The sequence below is a fragment of the Panthera pardus genome, unplaced genomic scaffold (assembly GCF_024362965.1).
Source record: "Panthera pardus isolate Hobbes unplaced genomic scaffold, ASM2436296v1 HiC_scaffold_17, whole genome shotgun sequence".
NCBI lineage: Eukaryota > Metazoa > Chordata > Mammalia > Carnivora > Felidae > Panthera > Panthera pardus.
In genome coordinates this window covers 132497371-132517149 of record NW_026526732.1, presented here as the reverse complement: position 1 = coordinate 132517149, position 19779 = coordinate 132497371, and the positions used below count along the sequence as shown (strand labels likewise).

At 36.7% G+C, this 19779-nt stretch overlaps 1 protein-coding gene across 3 annotated transcripts in view; it reads right to left on the bottom strand.

Annotated features, from left to right (window-relative positions):
- The window catches only part of GMDS (GDP-mannose 4,6-dehydratase), a 624172-nt gene that overhangs the window by 531199 nt on the left and 73194 nt on the right, over positions 1-19779 (bottom strand). The gene's annotated exons all lie outside the window — the stretch shown is intronic.

Here is a 19779-nt window from a genome sequence, read left to right as displayed (position 1 = left end):
CAAAGCCAACAAAGACTAAAAAGGACCAGAGAACAACACCAACTCTTCAGGCAAACCAATGGCACTAAATTCATATCTTTCAGTACTCAATCTAAATGTCATTGGAGTAAATGCTCCAATCAAAAGACATAGGGTATGAGAACGGATAAGAAAACAAGACCCGTCTATATGCTGCTTACAAGAGACTCGTTTTAGACCTAAAGACAGCTGCAGATTGAAAGTAAGGAGATGGAGATCTATCACATTAATAGTCATCAAAATAAAACTGGAGTAGCCACACTTTTATCAGACAAACTAGATTTAAAAAAATTTTTTTAACATTTATTCATTTTTGAGAGACAGTGAGAGATAGAGTGTGAGAGGGGAACAGGCAGAGAGAGAGAGGGAGACATAGACTCAGAAGCAGGCTCCAGGCTCTGAGCTGTCAGCACAGAGCCCAATGTGGTGCTCGAACCCACAAAACACGAGATTATGACCTGAGATGAAGTTGGACTCTTAACCGACTTGACAGGTGCCCCAGACAAACTAGATTTTAAAATCAAGACTGTAACAAGAAATGAAGAACGTCATTATATCACAAGTAAGGGGTCTATCCACCAAAAAGATCTAACAATTGTAAATCTTTATGCCCCCAACGTGAAAGCACCCAAATATATAAATTAATTAATCACAAACATAAAGAAACTCATTAATAATAATACGATAACAGTAGGGGACTTCAAAACCCCACTTAAAACAATGTACAGATCATCTAAGCAGAAAATCAACAAGGAAACAATGGCTTTGAATGACACACTGGACCAGATGAACTTAACAGATATATTCAGAACATCTGATCCTAAAGCAGCAGAATACACATTTTTCTTGACTACGCATGGAACATCCTCCAGAATAGATCACATACTGGGATAAAAATAAGACCTCAACAAGTAGAAAAAGATCAAGATAATACCTTGCATATTTTCAGACCACAACGCTATGAAACTCAAAATCAACCACACGAAAACTTGGGAAAAGACCATGAGTACTTGGAGATTAAAGAACACCCTACACTAAAAGAATGAATGAGTTAACCAAGAAATTAAAGAGGAAATTAAAAAGTACATGGAAGCCAATTAAAATGAAAACACGACAGCCCCAAACCTCTGGGATGCAGCAAAGGCAGGGGGAAGTATATGTCAATCCAGGCCTTCCTAAAGAAGGAAGAATGGTCTCAAATACACAACTTAACCTTACACCTAAAAGGGCTGGAATAAAAACAGCAAATAAAGCCCAAAACCAGCCAAAGAAGGGAAATAACAAAGATTAGAGCAGAAATAAATGACATTGAAATCAAAAACACAGAACAGATCAATGAAACCAGGAGCTGGTTCTTTTAAGGAATTAACAGAATTGATAAACCCCTAACCAGATTGATCCAAAAGGAAAGGACCGAAACAAATAAAAATCATGAATGAAAGGGGAGAGATCACAACCAACACTGCAGAAATACAAACAATAATAAGGATAATAAGAATATTATGAGTAATTATATGTCAACAAACTGTGCAATATGAAAGAAATGGATATATTCCTAGAAACATAAAAACTACTAAAACTGAAACAGGAGGAAATAAAAAATGTGAACAGACAATAAATAGTACAGAAATCGAATCAGTAATCAAAAATCTCTCAACAAACAAGAGTCCAGGGCTGGATGGCTTTCCAGGGGAATTCTACCATTTAAAGAAGAGTTAACACCTATTCTTTTGAAGCTGATCCAAAAAACAGAAATGGAAGGAAAACTTCCAAACTCGTTCTAAGAGACCAGCATTACCTTGATTCCAAAACCAGACAAAGGCCCCCCTAAAAAGCAGAACTACAGGGGTGCCTGGGTGGCTCAGTTCGTTGAGCGTCTGACTTCAGCTCAGGTCATGATCTCGCTGTCCGTGAGTTCGAGCCCCACGACGGGCTCTGTGCTGACAGCTCAGAGCCTGGAGCCTGTTTCAGATGCTTTGTCTCCCTCTCTCTCTGCCCCTCCCCTGTTCATGCTCTGTCTCTCCTTGTCAACAATAAATAAACATTAAAAAACATTAAAAAAAAAAAAAAGCAGAACTACAGACCAATTTCCCTGATAAACGTAGATGAAAAAATTCTCAAAAGATACTAGCAAACCAGATCCAACAATACATTAAAAGAATTATTCACCACAACCAAGTGGGATTTATTCTTGGGATGCAGGGCTGGTTCAATATCCACAAATCAGTCAATATGATACATCACGTTAATAAAAGAAAAGAACTACATGATCCTCTCAATAATGCAGAGAAAATATTTGACAACATTTAGCACCATTTTTCAATAAAAACCCTCAAGAAAGTAGGGATAGAAGGATCATACCTCAGGATCATAAAAGCCATATACGAAAGACCCACTACTGCTAATATCATCCTCAATGGGGAAAAACACAGCTTTCCCCCTAAGGTCAGGAACACGACAGGGATGTGCACTCTCACCACTGTTATTCAACATAGGGTTGGAAGTCCTAGCCTCAGCAATCAGACAGCACAAAGAAATAAAAGGTATCCAAATCAGCAAGGAGTAAGTCAAACTTTCACTCTTCACAGGCAACATAATACTCTATGTGAAAACCCAAAAGACTCCATCAAAAAACTGCGAGAACTGATCCATGAATTCAGCAAAGTCACAGGATATAAAATCAATGTACAGAAATCAGTTGCATTTCTATACCCCAATAATGAAGCAACAGAAAGAGAAAATCAAGGAATTGATCCCGTTTACAATTGCACCAAAACCCATAAAATACCTAGGCATAAACCTAACCAAAGGGGACAAAAATCTATACACTGAAAACTGTAGAAAGCCTATGAAAGGAATTGAAGAAAACACAAAAACATGGAAAAATATTCCATGCCCATGGATTGGCAAAACAAATATTGTTAAAATGTCGATACTACCCAAATGAATCTACATATTCAATGCAATCCCTATCAAAATAACACCAGTATTATTCATAGAGCTAGAACAAACAATCCTTAAATTTGTATGGAACCACAAAAGACCCCAAATAGCCAAAGCAAACCTGAAACAGAAAAGCAAAGCTGGAGGCATCACAATCCTAGACTTCAAGCTGTATTACAAAGCTGTAATCAACAAGACAGTATGGTACTAGCACAAAAACAGATGCATAGATCAACGGAACAGAATAGAGAACTCAGAAATGGACCCACAAACATATGGCTAACTAATCTTTGACAAAGCAGGAAAGAATATCCAATGGAAAAAAGACAGTCTCTCCAGTAAATAGTGTTGGGAAAACTGGACAGTGACATGCAGAAGAATGAACCTGGACCACTTTCTTACACCATACATAAAAATAAACTCAAAATGGATCAAAGAACTAAACATAAGACAGGAAGCCATCAAAATCCTAGAGGAGAAAACAGGCAACAACCTCTTTGACCTTGGCTGCAGCAACTTCTTACTTGACATGTCTCCAGAGGCAAGGGAAACAAAGGCAAAAATGAACTATTGGGACTTTATCAAGATAAAAAGCTTATGCACAGCAAAGGAAACAATCAGCAAAACTCAAAGGCAACCGATGGACTGAGAGAAGATATTTGCAAATGACATGTCAGATAAAGGGTTAATTCCAAAATCTATAAAGAACTTATCAAACTCCACACCCAAAACACAAATAATCCGGTGAAGAAATGGACAAAAGTCATGAATAGACATGTCCATTCCAAAGAAAACATGCAGATGGTTATTAGACATATGAAAAGATGCTCAGCATCACTCATCAACAGAGAAATACAAATCACAAGTACGATGAGATACCACCTCACACCTGTCAGAATGGCTAATATATATATATAGTGGAATAGTACTTAGCAGTCAAAAAGAATGAAATTTGCCATTTGCAACAATGTGGATGGAACTAAACGTGCTAAGTGAAATAAGTCAGTCAGAGAAAGACAAATATCATATGATTTCACTTATATGTGGAATTTAAAATGCAAAAAGGGGTGTTTGAGTGGCTCAGTCAGTTAAGCGGTGACTTCAGCTTAGGTCATGATCTTGCGGTTCATGAGTTCAAGCCCCACATCAGGTTCTGTGCTGACAGCTCAGAGCCTGGAGGCTGCTTCAGATTCTGTGTCTCCCTCTCTCAATCCCTCCCTCTCTCACACTCTGTCTCTCTCTCTCAAAAATGAATAAAACATTTTAAAAAATTATAAAATACAAACAGATGAACATTAAAAAAAAAGGAAAGCAAACATAATATAAACACAGAGAGGGAGACAAACCATAAGAGACTCTTAAATACAGAAAACAAACTGAGGGTTGCTGGAGGGGTGTTGGATGGCGAGATGGACTAAATGGGCAAGGGGCATTAAGGAGGACACTTGTTGGGATGAGCACAGAGTGTAATAAGTGATGAATCACTAAATTCTATTCTTGAAATCATTAACTGGGATTTAAGCTAAAAAAAATTAAATCCCTTAAAAATATATACACAATTATAAATAAAATAGAATAATAAAAATAAAACAAATCAAAACAAAATAAAATAAAATAATAATATAAAATAATGGTCAATGCACCAGAAATCACAAAATACCCTTCCCAGAGTCTTGCAATGAAAGATGAAAGACAAGGATGTAATAAAGATTACATTAAGGCAGCATGAAGAAACCTTATGTTCAAGTTGGGAAATGAACATAAGGCAATTATGAGTAATATCATCATGGCCAATATTTACTGACCGCATATATCAATGCTATTTGTTGGAAAACTGAGATTAAATAAGGATTATAGATTAAGGTGGCAAGAAGAAAACCTTGTGTTTAGGTTGGAAAAGAAGCATAAGGAAATCATCAATATCATCATGACCAATTATACTGACTACTACATCTATTAATGCCATTTGTTGAAAAACAACTGTCCATGGATCTCTCATGTTTCTGCACATCTTGCAAGCAGAGTTATTTGAATGTCCTCTTGTCCCAAACTATCTTTTCAAGGATGTAAAGAAGATAAAGTGTCTTCTTCCAGAACAAGTTTGTTTACTGTCCATCATAAAAGATTCAGGTTCCCTAAGCTCAGTGTTTTCTCCTATAACATAGCCCATTGCATATATAGATCTCACCTTGCCATATTCGTATTGCCCTGCAAAAACTAGGGTTCAGAAAATGAGAGCAAGAAAATGTGACACTTTAGTATCTGCTATTGCTATGTGTTTAATAAAGCCCTTTGTCTCCAACCCAAAAGTCTTATGTCTTCTGCCAGTACCCACAAAACTGGCAGGCTAATTGGCTGGCTTGTAAGTAGGGTAAAATCTTAGACCCTTCACAGTTCTTGGTGACTATAAGCATTTTATAAACACTATCCCCTAAGCATCTCAGCATTCTTTAAGAATAGTACTCCTACTATTTTCATTTCATAAATATATTCATTGAACACATATTGATCAAGTGCCAATTATGTGTCAGGCACTATTTGAGGTAGTGAAGATAGAGCTGTAAAAAATATAGAGAAAGTCCTTGCCTTCAGGGAGCTTTACAGTAGATGATGAATGAGTGTGATGATTAAATTAAGACCCAGAGAAACTATGCACCTTGCCTAGGGTCAAGTAAGTAATACTGTAAGTAACGGAGCCAGGTTGTATCTGAGCAATACGACTCTCTAAGCCAGAACTATTAACCACTATACTATAGTGCCTCCTACACTGTGGTGATTAAAAAAAAAAAAAAAAAAGAGAGAGAGAAAGAAAAAAAGAAAAGAAAAAAGAAAAAACAAACCAAAAATCGCCTATTCATGAGATTTCCAAAGATTAGTGTACTCAGAATCATCTGGTACTATATCTCACTAAAAGAAACCAGGACTCCTGGAAGAAATGTCCTTGCAAGTCTGGAGCAGGAAGACAGGCTGAGAACATCTTGTTCTAGAAGAATGCAAAAAAACCAGAAAGCTAATCAGGAATAATGGGATTCTATCTAAAGGACAATTTAGGAGCAACCTAAATAGGCTTCCAAGAGGACAAATTTGAGCATCACTGAAGATAACTGCAATGGATTACAACATATGAAAGTTGTTCCATACGATACTTCTAAAAAAAAATCCACATTTACAGGATGCTAGGTTTTATGGAATGAACTTTGTTCCCTTTAACATTCATACACTGAAATCTTAATGCCAGTACCTCAGAATAGTGACTATATTTGGAGACAGAACACAAAGGTAATTAAGGTTACATGTGGTCATGTCGGTGAGCCTTAATCCAATATGACTGGTGCCCTTATAAGAAAGCATTAGGATAGAAACACAGACTAAGGGACAACTATATGAATTTAAAAAGAGAAGACAGCCATCTAAAAGCCAAGGAGAGTCCTCAGAATGAAATCAATCTTGCCAACATCTTGATCTCAGACTTCTAGTCTCCAGAACTGCAAGAAAATAAATTTCTGTTGCTTAAGCCACTCAATCTGTGTTGTTAGGACTGCTCTAGTAAACTAATGCACTAAAAAACCACCTCCTTGGGGCACCTGGGTGGCTCAGTCAGTTAAGTGTCCAACTTCGGCTCAGGTCATGATCTCACGGTTCATGGGTTCGAGCCCTGCATCAGTCTCTGTGCTGACAGCTCAGAGCCTGGAGCCTGCCTCAGATTCTGTGTCTCCCTCTCTCTATGCCTCTCCCCGCTTATGCTCTCTCTCTCTCTTAAAAATAAATAAACATTAAAAAAAATTTTAAAAACCACCTCCTTAATTTGAAAGCTGGTAAGAATCAAGCCACTATTCCATCTTTCCTATATGATCTGTGATTTAGGGTAACCAAACAGCTGATATGGGTGAGCTCCTTTTTGTTTTTACAAAAGAATTATGACTAATCAAACAAGAAGAAATAACAGAACTAGAGTATCACCATTTGCAATACTTAATGAATAGGCTTAGACAGTGAACATGAATAGCCGAAAAATAACAAAAAGAGAAAAGACCAGATATTACATACCTTCCTAATGGAAGTATAAAACATTACCTTTGACATTTCTTGGGAGAAAAAAAAAAAAAACAGCCCAAATCTGATCAAGCCTCTAGATTTAACTGTCAATGTATATGAAATATAGGAACATGTTAAATGTCACCATAGGGTCACAATCAGTGAAATCCAGATGTGCAAAACCCTCTAAGACAATAGATCTGATTTCTGCAACAACAACAACAAATCTCCAAAAAACAAAACAACAAAAGGAAATGGAGGGAAAACCAATCTTAATGCACAGACCTTAGATACAAAATTCAAACTAGCTGTCACAGAGAGAGATAACTAGAGAAATGCAGACGTTGATTGGATATTTGATAATATTAAGGGATTTTTATTTTTTTGTTTTTTTAAATTTTAGTTTTTAATTTTTAAGCATGATAAATGGAATTGCGCTTTTTTTCATAAATAGAATTGGGCTTTATATCTCTTAGATATATAGTGTAATATTTACAAATGAAATAAATGACATGATGCCTGGGATGATTTTTAAAACAATCAGGATAAAGAAACAGGAGTGGATATATATGAAATAAGACTAGCCATATAGTGATAATTAATGAAGCTACATAGATGATGGATGTGTGGAGTTCATAACTCTATCCTCTCTCTTTTTATATTTCCATAACTTCCCTTATGAAAAGATAAAAAGATCTGTGGTGCTTATTAAAAATATATAGGCCTTCCCACCTCCCCTCAAGATTTTTATTGTGGGTTTAGGCCTAGTTGTCTGGATTGTAACCATCTTACCTAAGTTATTTTAACACAGGTGTGGGAGAAACACCAGCCTAGAGGTCACACACTTGGCAGCAAGCAGGCTTTAGGCACTAGGAAATGCTTATACTAAAGCACACACAGGTTCCTTGGCCCCCAGCAACCAGGTTAGTTTACAACAGCCAATGCTGATCCAGTCTGTCCTCTCCAGGAAAAGGACCAAGGATTGGATTTATGAACCACCCACTGAAATTAGCCTGAAAGGATTAAGCCAGCTTTCTTTCACAACAAACCATACATGTCTAATGTCATTTCAGGGGTATCTCATCCGTTTGACTTGTCTCCCTAGCAGCCTTCAAGTATAAAATGTAGTCCCTGAGACAGTGTCCCAGCTTTCCATTATCACTGAAGATAACAGAAAATAACAAAAACTTACAACTATTCTGACAGACAAGCAAATGCCAAAAAATGGCAGATGTTATGATAAAACAGATAGAAAAAACTGGCTTAAGAAAAACCAAAATCCAGGCTTTAACTCAGAAAAACCTAATATACCTCTGCATCTCCAGCAGGCACTCAATAAATGCACTGGGTTAATGAAACAAATAAACCTAATGAAACAATGCTCCCATGATGGGTAGAGGGTAGGGAGATGACTAGCAGAGGAAAGGAAAATGTGATCATCATCCTAAAGACTCAGAAAACTAAAACAATCTACCAGAGGAGCCAGCAGAAAGTATTAAAAAAAAAAAACCTCTTTAATATCCTAATTAGATTGCAAAAAGACTTACGAAAAAGTGCAAAAAGCCATAATGAAAGAAGCAGCTACGGTAAAAATAGGATAAAGTAAAAAGGAAGGTGAATTAAATAAGGAAAGAAACTAAAATTGAAAAAAGATTTAAATTCCCACTAAAACCAGTGAAGGTCAAAAGTGAAGTAAAAACAGATTCCAAACTATAGAAGACCCCAAAGAAAAGACAGGATATATACCAAAAACAAGCCTTCCAACCCACATGCAAGGCAAGAACACATTAAAAATAAAAAACAAGAAGGCAGAAATATGTCCAAACTTATCTGTTATGATGATCACTATAAATGAATTTAGCTCCTCTCTACTAAAGTCTCTCCGATTAAGGAAGACTACCTCTCAAAATAACCAGATTGGGTATATATCAAGTAGATAAAAATAAAAGAAAGAGGACACCTGGCTGGCTCAATCAGTACAGCATGTGACTCTTGATCTCAGGGTTGTGAGTTCAAGCTCCATGGTGGGTGTAGAGACAATGTAAAAATAAAATTTTTTTAATAAATAAGAATAAATACAAGAAAAATGGAGTGGCATTATTAATATAAGACAAAGTAGACTTTAAGGCAAAAGCATTAAGCAGAACAGTGATTAGGATATACCAGTCATGAATTTGTATTTGTAAAATATCACTGAATTGAAAATAAAAAGAATTAAAAGACTAAGAGGCAAAAGTTATTAGACGTGCAAGGAAAGTTGAGCTTACAAAATCTGACACCATTAAAAGAGCACACACCTCTCCATCTGGTATATTCTATAGGAAAAAATTACAAAGCACAGAGGATTGGAATAATATAATTGATAATATTAAAGGATTTGTGTCAGATTTGTAACGCACATATTAAAAATACATCTTCCTTTTAACCATCAATGGAACATTTATAAAAATTGATAATACATCAAGACACAAAGAAAACCTCAGAAAGTTCTTAAGTATAAATGACACAAAGCCAAAGTCTCAGTTCCAAAGCAATAAAATTAGTAACTAATTTTAAACAATAAAAAATACCAGAAATTTTTAAATACTATACTGAATAATGCATAAAACAGACAAAAAAAATCTGCAACTACAGGTAAGTTTAAAAATAACAGGACTACCACTTATCAACACTTATAATCAGATACACTCCAAAGAAAATGCACAGCCTTAAAGCTTTTCAATATTAGAGATGCAAACAAAAATTATGATGTCCACTTACTGATACCTCCAAAAAAAAAGTGGGGGGGGGCTGGAAATTTTTCATTTACAGTAAGAAATTAAAGGACTTAAAGCACAAGTCCATAGTTTAAGATAACACACTTCAGAATGAACCAGTTTTAGGCCACCTGCACCCAGCTGATGGATTGATAAAGTTAAATAATACCAGATGCTTCCATGTTTTCATAGGGCACGGAGGTAAAGAGGGCAGGAAGGCAGAGAGTCATGAGTTTAAAAGAGTTCAAAAAGTAGAGACTGAGGACACAGAAAAGAGTTTAATATGCATCCATTTTTCTTAGTATAAGTACTTTTATTCTAACATTAATTGAAACTAAACAGACAAGTAGTGCCGGCATGAAGTTCTATTTTACATCAGTTATTCTGGGAAAATGAATTTACTTGATTGCCTATAAAGGCTGTGGTTGCTAACAGTTCTGAGAATCAAGAATAAAGGAAAATATCTAGGTCTGTGAACTACTGCAGTAGCAGTTTTCATTATTTATTTCATTTCAAATAAAGCCAGTATTCTGATTAGAAAATGGACAGTCCACATCTGCTTAGTATTAGGCGAGTATTAGTATTAGTTCTAGGAATAGCTACTATTCTTCAAGCACCTGAGTGTGTGAGGAACTGCATACATAACACTTCTTAACCTAAGGACTGAAAGGGACAGGTTGGCATCACCAATTTACCTAGGAGCCAAGTGATTCCATACTGGGCCAAAGCCATGCAACTAGCAAAGATACAAAGTCGGGATTCCAACCCCAGATCTCAACACAGTATAAATATTAAGTAGAACTATACAGCTTAGGATCAGGTTAGAGACAAATTATAGGCTCCCGCTAACCCTAGTCATGTGACCTTGGACACTCGCTTATTCAATAAATATTTATTAAGCATCTTCTGTGTGCAAGCTTCTGTGTTTAGATATAGAAGTTCAGGGGCGCCTGGGTGGCTCAGTCGGTTAAGCGGCCGACTTCGGCTCAGGTCATGATCTCGTGGTCCGTGAGTTCGAGCCCCGCATCGGGCTCTGTGCTGACAGCTCAGAGCCTGGAGCCTGCTTTGGATTCTGTGTCTCCCTCTCTCTGACCCTCCCCTGTTCATGCTCTGTCTCTGTCTCAAAAATAAATAAACATTAAAAATAAAATTTTAGATATAGAAGTTCGGAGTTCCCAAATCTCAAAAAAATGTGATCAAATATACTATCTACCTCATAAAATCCTTATTGTAAATTAAAGACATTTTTCTCATTCAAATATATCACACCAGAGCACCTGACTCATTATCACAGTCACCTGAGGGCTAGTAACGTGAAACACAATACAATACAATCCTTTCAAAAACCTCCCCCAGCATTTTCATGGTTGGCCAGATTTAGGAACCTGAAAAATAACTGCATTTTTGCTTCTTAAAAAAGATGTTTTGCTTATTAACATAAGTTAAATTAATAAGAATGAACTCAAAAAGAGAATGTTGCATTTTTTTTAATGTTTACTTATTTTTGACAGAGAGAGTGAGCACAAGCAGGGGAGGGGCAGAGAGAGGGAGACCCAGAATATGAAGCAAGCAAGCTCCAAGCTGTCAGCACAGAGCCTGACGTGGGGCTCGAACCCACAAACCGCGAGATACGACCTGAGCCAAAGTCAGACACTTAGCTGACGGAGCCACCCCAAGAGCCCCAAGAGAACATCACATCTTAAGTACTGTAAGTATAGCACATTTGAGGTGACTAGAATATTATTAAGCTTTAGAAGGGCTCAGCAAATTCCAAGCAGTTTAAGAATAATAAAAACATGGTTCCTGAGCTTGGGAGAACTAAAGCAAAGTACAGTTGAACTCAAAGAGAAAATTCTTTGCCACAGAGACATGCCACCTTGCCCTTGAGAAAGATAAGTTTCCATGTAAAGAACGTTAAGCAGAAGAGACATCAGATCCACTCTTCTGCAAATACTCCTGAGGGAATCAGTGTGGTTAGAAAAAAGAGGGAAACATTACCACACTCCAGGTCTATGAAGAACTGGAGACAATGGCTGCAGCATTTCCCTCAATGAACTGCTCACTCAAATCAACTTTTCTAGCACACTCACACAGTAATTGCCCAAACCTAGAGGAAGAGAACTCCTGAGAAATGAACCTACTTTTGTTTTAACACACACACAAAGTCAGGCACCCAGTCCCTCTCTAAAGGCCATAAATAAAGTAGCCAATAAGTCTCTATTAACAATAATACTAATTATTACTTTACATCTAAAATGTATACATCCTTAAAATGTGGTCCAAGCACTTTATACTTACTCACAGTCCATATAAGCAACCCTGTAAGGTTTGTAGTACTATTATCTCCATCTAATAATGTAGTAGTATCTTTACCCCCATTTTATAGATGAGGGAACAGAGGCAATAGCAATGTTCCCACCAAGCTGCCTATGTATATCACTATCATACAAAAGTGCCTTGGAGTAAAGATGTTTCAATTTGTCCTTAACCAGCTAAAGGCAACAGATGTGACTCCATGCAAAATGTAACATTAACAACTTTTGAATCTGGTGTTACAGGCCTCCCCAGGTACTACCTGCCCACATCAGCCACCCAGGATAAAATTCTATTTCTGTTTATTAATAAAAAGTATCAAAACAGAATAGACTCTGATTCTGATATTTTTTCACTAATTATATATTAAGAGTTTTCCTAAGCATATTATCTAAATTTTTGTTTGCAATCTTATCTCATATCAAAAGAATTTTAAGCACCATAAAGCTACAATAAGGCAATGCAACAATAGTTAAAAACAGACTTTGAAGCCAGAGGTTGGCCTCTTACTAGCTCTATCACTTCAGCTAAGTCATCTCACTTTTCTGCACTTCATCTGTGAAGTGGGTATAGGCCTTCATGAAGCGGGGGCAAAAATTAAAGCATGAAGTTCCTAACAAAATGTCTGGTAAAATAACTTAGTATAGAGGAAACTGGAAGTAGGGAATAGGTCAGAGAGGAAATAGGGGAAGTCACAGAAACCATATAATGGCTTATCTTACAGCCAGGTATACAGACAACACTGATCTGCCTGGTATAGGATGGGAGAGGGGACATTGAGAGCACCAATGAAGGCAAGATAGGTGGCAAAGAATAATCCTAAGAAAATCCTTCTTTTCTCAAACCTCCTTTCTCAGAAGCCCACCTCCTGCAACCTAGGTAGTAAAGTAGGAGATGGCCTGGAAGCAATTGCTGAAGCCCCTTCCCCAGGACTGATACCACCCAGTACTAAGACTCCATGCAGTTCTGTGCACAGGCTACAGTACAGGGTTCAAGAATAAGGAAAGGCCAGGTTAAAGGCCAGGCACAGAGGGGACATCTTAAAAAGGTATGGCTGTCAAGGTAAGCAGAGGAGCAGAAAAGCAATGTAAGCAGGTAGAAGAGTCAAAAGAAGAGATTTTATTTTAGAAGACGGACAATCTCAGAAAGCTTGTAGGCAAGTGAGGAAAAGATATACAGGAAAGAGTACAAAGTAAGTGGACCCATACTCAGAAAGAACAGTATTTGATTAAAAGAACATAGCTAGTAGGCCCAGACTTGGTGAAGAAGACCAGAGAAGAGAGGGACCATCAAACTATAGTAAGATTTTAAAAGGATGAGGTGTGATTTGCCTAAGAATGGGATTGATCTCAAAAAAAGAAAAAAAAAAAGCAAGAAAAAAAGAAAAGATATTTTGCTAAAAGGGATAGGTCTATGGTAAAACCTGGAGAGATCAGGAAAAGTGGAATAGATCTGGAGCACTGGCTACAAAGACTAAAACAACAGTATAATAATGATATAGACAAAAGTATAGCTGGCTCTATAAGTCACGATTTAATAGAATTTTCCTATAATTACCCTTTCCAATGTCTGAACATCCATATGCCCTGACTTCCCCCGTTGACAATGAGGTTCTGTGGCAAAATATATCCTTGGAAATATATTCTTTGTTAAAAAATAATCTCTACCATGACTACATATAGAAAAAGAGATGCCAAAAAAAAAAAAAAGAAAAAGAAAAAGAGATGCCATTATCATAAGAGCATAATTTGAGATCTCTTGACATTCTTTCACTGAAAAACTACTTTGCACATAGACAATTTACTATTTGTGTAGAATATAACAATGAATAAAAATTCTATCTGCCTTCAAGAACACTACCATCTAGTCCAAGAGATGAGAAATGCAAACTACCATAGTACACATAGAAAAGCATGATAAAGATGGCAAAACACAGCACAACACATAGAAGAACTCTAACTTAAATCCAAGATAACTCATTCGTAAAAAGAGGCAGCTGCTCTTCATAAGAAGAAATTTAAATGTATCTTCAAAACTTGATTTCAGGAAGTTGCAATAGTAAGGTCCACAGAGAGTACAAAAAGGTTATGCAAAATATGTACATATATGTATATACATACATATATATACACATATATATTTTTTAAGGTTCTCTATTTTGAAATTAACTGCCAAAGTAAATAAATTAAATTCTTACTTAAAAAATGGAAATTTAAGGTGATACACCTTTCTGATCATACTGAAAGATATAATACAGCAGTGGCACAATTTATTGACAAAGGCCAATCATGAAGTATGGGTTAACTGCAGGTAGATTAAGCAATTCTCAGTCTGTGGTGTGAATGACAGCAACTGGGGCACTTCAGGACTGCTCAGAAGTACAGGATTGAATCAATGAAAGCCAGAGAATTGGCAAAACTGGCCACCAGTGTAGGCAGAAATGCCAGAGGTTGGGCAAGGCATATTTCAAAATATCAAAGGAACTCTCACGGAAATAAAAGAAGAATAATGTCAGAATCTCACTTTACAGAGCCCAGACCAAATAAAAAACACCTGGGTCTTTCTGGAGAGACTCTAATGCTGCAGAGAAAGGTATACACCAGAACTAATCTGTTTTCTCAGTTGTTCCCCTGGCCAGGGGCTAGCCCCAGTATACTAACCCCAAATTTGGTCATAAATCTTGATCTTTTCATCATTTGAATTTCCTAAGGAAAAAAAAGTTATTAGCAAACACAAAAATGGCTTGGAAAATGAAGTTCAGGACTTAAAAGCTAATATGAAAGTTGAATTTTTCCCTTTTTTCTCACTGTCTTAAAAAAAAGACAATTGTGTATGATAAAGCTATATGACTGCCCACCATATCTATACTTCACTACTTGAGTAACTTGTTCCTTGTAAACACATAAGCAAATGCAAATTACATACACAGAGCAGGATGCTGCTTTGGAAATAAATAATAACCAATGTGAACAAATCCTCCCATTAATTCCTAAGTATTTTTCTGAGATTTCCAAAATAATTGATAAACAAAAATATTTTTTCCAATGTCTGTTAGACCCTTAGAATGATGAGACTGCAAGAAGCATACGTCATTAGCTATTTCCTCTCCAAGACATGTGTAACAATACTATGTAAGACAGATCTATGAAATTCCACTTTTAAAAGGATTCATGAAAAAGGTACATATCAACAAGGAAGATAACTAACCCTTCTTAATGCTCAGTTCCCACTCACCCTTCTCTTCAAAAAGTGTCTTTCCATTCCAAATGGATAGAGAAGATGTGGTGTATACAATGAAATATTACTCAGCAGTCAAAAAGAATGAAATACTGCCATTTGTAACAACATGGATGGAACTAGAATGTATTATGCTAAGCAAAACAAGCCAGTAAGAGAAAGATAAATATCATTTGATTTCACTCGTATGTGGAATTTAAAAGAGAAAACAGATGAACATAGGGAAGGGAAGGAAAAATAAGATAAAAAAGGAAAGCAAACCATAAGAGACTCTTAAATATAGAGAACTGAGGGTTGCTGGAGGGGTATTGGGTAGGGGGATGGGCTAAATCAGTGATGGGCACTAAGGAAGACATGTGTTGGGATGAGCACTGGGTGTCATATGTAAGTGATGAATCACTAAATTCTATTCCTGAAACCATTATTACACTATATGTTAACTAAGATTTAAATATTTTTTAATAGTGTCTTTCCATTCAATAAGTGGAAAATCTATTCATCCAAATGATCAAGAAAAACACTTAGCATTCATCCTTGACTCCTCCCTTCTTTTTATTCCCCAAATCTAATCCATCAGCAAATCTTATCAGTTCAAGTTCAAAGTATCATTCTGATTAGTCTACTTTTCTCACCTCCCCTGCCTACACTCCTATCCAACCCACCATCACCTCTTGCCTAGACTACTATACCAGTCTCCTAACTGGTGCATTCTTTTCCACACTTGACCATATAATTCATGTGGCAAAAGTGATCTTAAACCATAAATGAGGTCACACCACATTCTTAACAAAAACCATCCAACAACTGTCACTCAGAATAAAACCTAACCTCATTATCAAGGGTCAAGAAGCCCTGAGAGGATCGGGGACCTTACCCACCTCCTAACCACCCTTCTCATCACTCTCTTACTCATTATGCTCCTGGCCTCTTTCTGTTTCTAAAACATAATAACCAGGCTTGTTGTACCTTGAGGCTTTTGCACTACTGTTTATTCTGTCCAGAAAGATATTCTCCAATATCTTTATATTTCAACACAAATCTCATTTTTCAGAGAGGCCATTCCTGACCTAAACCACCCTGTTACTCTCCAGTGCAGTGCTTCTCAAACTACCTGTGAAGAAAGGCGGCTTTCTTGTTTTAATTTCTTATCTATCATGGAACTATTCTTTTGTAAAATACAGTAAAAATTATTTTCTTTATAAAATGGAATTTAAAAAGGACATACAGGAGCACCTGGGTGGCTCGGTCAGTTGAGTGTTCGACTTCGGCTCAGGTCATGATCTCACAGTTTGTGAGTTCAAGCCCCGTGTCGGGCTCTGTGCTGACAGCTCAGAGCCTGGAGCCTGCTTCAGATTCTGTGTCTCCCTCTCTCTCTGCCCCTCCCCTACTCGTGCTCTCTCTCTGTCTCATAAATAAATAAACCTTAAAAAAATTTAAAAATAATAAAATAAAATAAAAAGGACATACAAAGCATAAGTTCAAAATTTGCATTAGTAGCATCAACAGACAAAAATTTTCTCTATCACGTTACTAGGAGTCTCTCACTTTCTGTGCTTATCCCACTGTGAACTGGCAAACTGAGCAGATTAGACTATGATACTGCTCCAGTGTGTCACCAGTCTTCCCTTTGCACAGCACTTGGCACACCTTTGGTCCATTTATGTATGTATCTGTCTGTACCTGACACTATTCTCAGCACTGGAGTTGCACAACGGAAGAAAGAGACAAGACCCCTGCTTTCTCAGAGCTCATGTTTTATGGAGAGGCCCAGGGAGGCATATTAGTCAAGACAAGGCAAAGCCAGGATTTGAACTTAGGTCTGACTCTAAAGTTTTTCCCGGCTTCTGAAAAACACTCAGCACTTAGCTAAGCAGTGAAATGTGCAAGTTTGTATGCATCATCATCTGTTCCTGAAAATACGGCACTCTTATAATTGTATAGTCTTCATATTACTTCTAACGTGTCTATTCAGATATCAACTTTAATACATAACTGTGAGGAAGAAAAGATATTTTGCTAAAAGGGATGGGTCTGTGGTGATACCTGGAGAGATGAGGAAAAATGGAATAGAGCTGGAACACTGGCTATGAAGACTAAAACAACTATATAATGATACAGACAAAAGCACAGATTTGTACTGTGTCTCCTGCTAGTGTTATTCCATCCTACATGCAAGTTCCTTCATCCACTTCCCAGATCAGCAGTGATGACATTTAGGATTTCTCCCAAGACATAATCAGTGCCTCAGAAGAAAATTCTAGCTGCCATACTAGGGCCATTTTTAGAGAACTGGGACCATGATGGTGTTAATCCTATTAAATATATAAATATAACTCCATGTCCTTAGACCTCATCAGCTTGTGATGAAAAAAAAAAAGTCCATTCAAAACACATTGGCCCATATCTATATAATGAGCAGACCTTGAATTGTGTAGGATTATCTCATACATGCTGAGATTCTTGCCACTCCTGTTTAACCATTCACCATCTCCCCAACTCTCCATATTCATTACCCACGGTTTATAGAAAACTGAGAACTAGATATATTTAGTAAATATCTGTCAAAAAATAATTACTACATATTTGTTCAAACTTTATTCTATTAAATACAGTGTTATATCCTTACAAAGAATTCTCAAAGTTGCCTAGGCTTCAAATCCCCAAAGCTACCAATATCGAAGCTGCCACTGTGGTTCTAATGCAGCCAAACTAGAACTGAGAACCAAGGTATTTTACTATGAAAAATCAAGTACCCTATGGACAAAAACTTTAAGAGAAATAGGAAAGTGAAAGGTGTTCATTTTTAAAATGTACAGGCACTGTTGTGATGTTTTAATGTACCATGTTATTAGAATATTATTTGCATAGGACTTCAAAAATCACGTTTATGTTATTGCAATGTAGGATTGAGCCTACTCCTTAAAAATACCAAAAGTGCTAATTAAATCCTGGCATAAGTCTACCTATTCAGTTTAGCTGATTCCCAGAATAAGGCCAAGGATACTGTTTAAAGATTTCCATTAAAACATCTGAATATCTGGAACAACTTGGATGGTGGGGATCTGCAACAACCCCCAAGAGTTACTTCCACAGAAACAAAGTGCTAGCTAGCCTTCCTATAATAAACACTCTAGAAAAACTTTAGCTCTATATTTGGTGTCCCCTCCAGCTGCCTTTAAGCATTTACTCTAAAATACGCTGAAGACCATTGTTTAATTTTGTTCACTAATTTAAAGAAAAAAAAATCCATTCTGTCAAGCAAGGACTAGAAACCACAAACCACCTACATAGATTTACTTATCAAGATCTGACTAACCAAAGTGTAGGACTTAAATCACTAGTTTCCATGTACTAATACTCTAAAGTAAATGGGAACCTGAAAAAAATTCTTTACTTAGTTATTTGCCACATTTCACAAATAAATAGATATACACGTATATCTATTTATATATAATGTTATGTATGTGACAAATGTGATACTTTCAACTAAAAGTGAAGTCTACTATTAACCATTCATGATACTGTATGTTTAAAAACAATGTTTTTAAAACTTTGCCAGATCACTAAAATATCCTAAAGGATTCTTCCTCTTTAGGTTATCATATATAGCGTGTCTTCTTTACTGATTTTGTAATGGTATTATTTAAGACCTGAGATGTTCTTCATCTCAATCAGAATTCAAGTCAGATTCACAAAAGAAACAGTAAATAAGTTGGTTTCGGTTGGTTGGTCCTTTCTGCACTCAGGAGAGAAGGTGCCTCCAGTTGGTAAAGCATTCCTGACTCAGTCCAAGGACAGACCTTTACATAGACCATCAGATTCTGCTTCAGCTCCACCCTCGTGGTTTGGGACAAAGTCACAGAGACTACCAAGTCCTATAACATGCTTAGGAAACAAGTTTCATTCTTTCATTCACCACTTAACAAGCATTCACAGTTCTCTAGATTTGATTTACCTGTGGCCCCATTAGTCACAATCACAAGATTGACTTTCATCCAACTAGACCTAAGCTACTCCTTGGAGAGGTACCAAGCTCTTAGACAAAACACAAAATGGGAGGAGCACAAAAATGCCTCACAGTCTTCCAAGTAGAAAACACCCATACCATGAGAGATACAGTGCTAAGTGTTTGCTATCCATCATTCCATTTAATCAACCCACAAGGCGATGGAAATAGTACCCCCACTATTCCCATTTTTCAGAAGAGAACATAAAGGTTTAAAATGAAGTTAAGAAGCTCTTGCTTAAGTGGCATGTCAAGCAAATAAAACAGTGAAGGTTTAAAATCTGGGCTGTGACTTTTATCTATCTTTCTTTCACTGTAATAGATAACATAAAATGGCATCCATATTAGGAGGGAACTAGTAATGGTTTTCAAGCTGAAATTGTTTTATTCAAAGGCACTGTCCCTTAAAAATGTTTCCAATATAGTCAATTACTAAAGAGCAGAAAATTACAGATTTAAACCAACACTTTC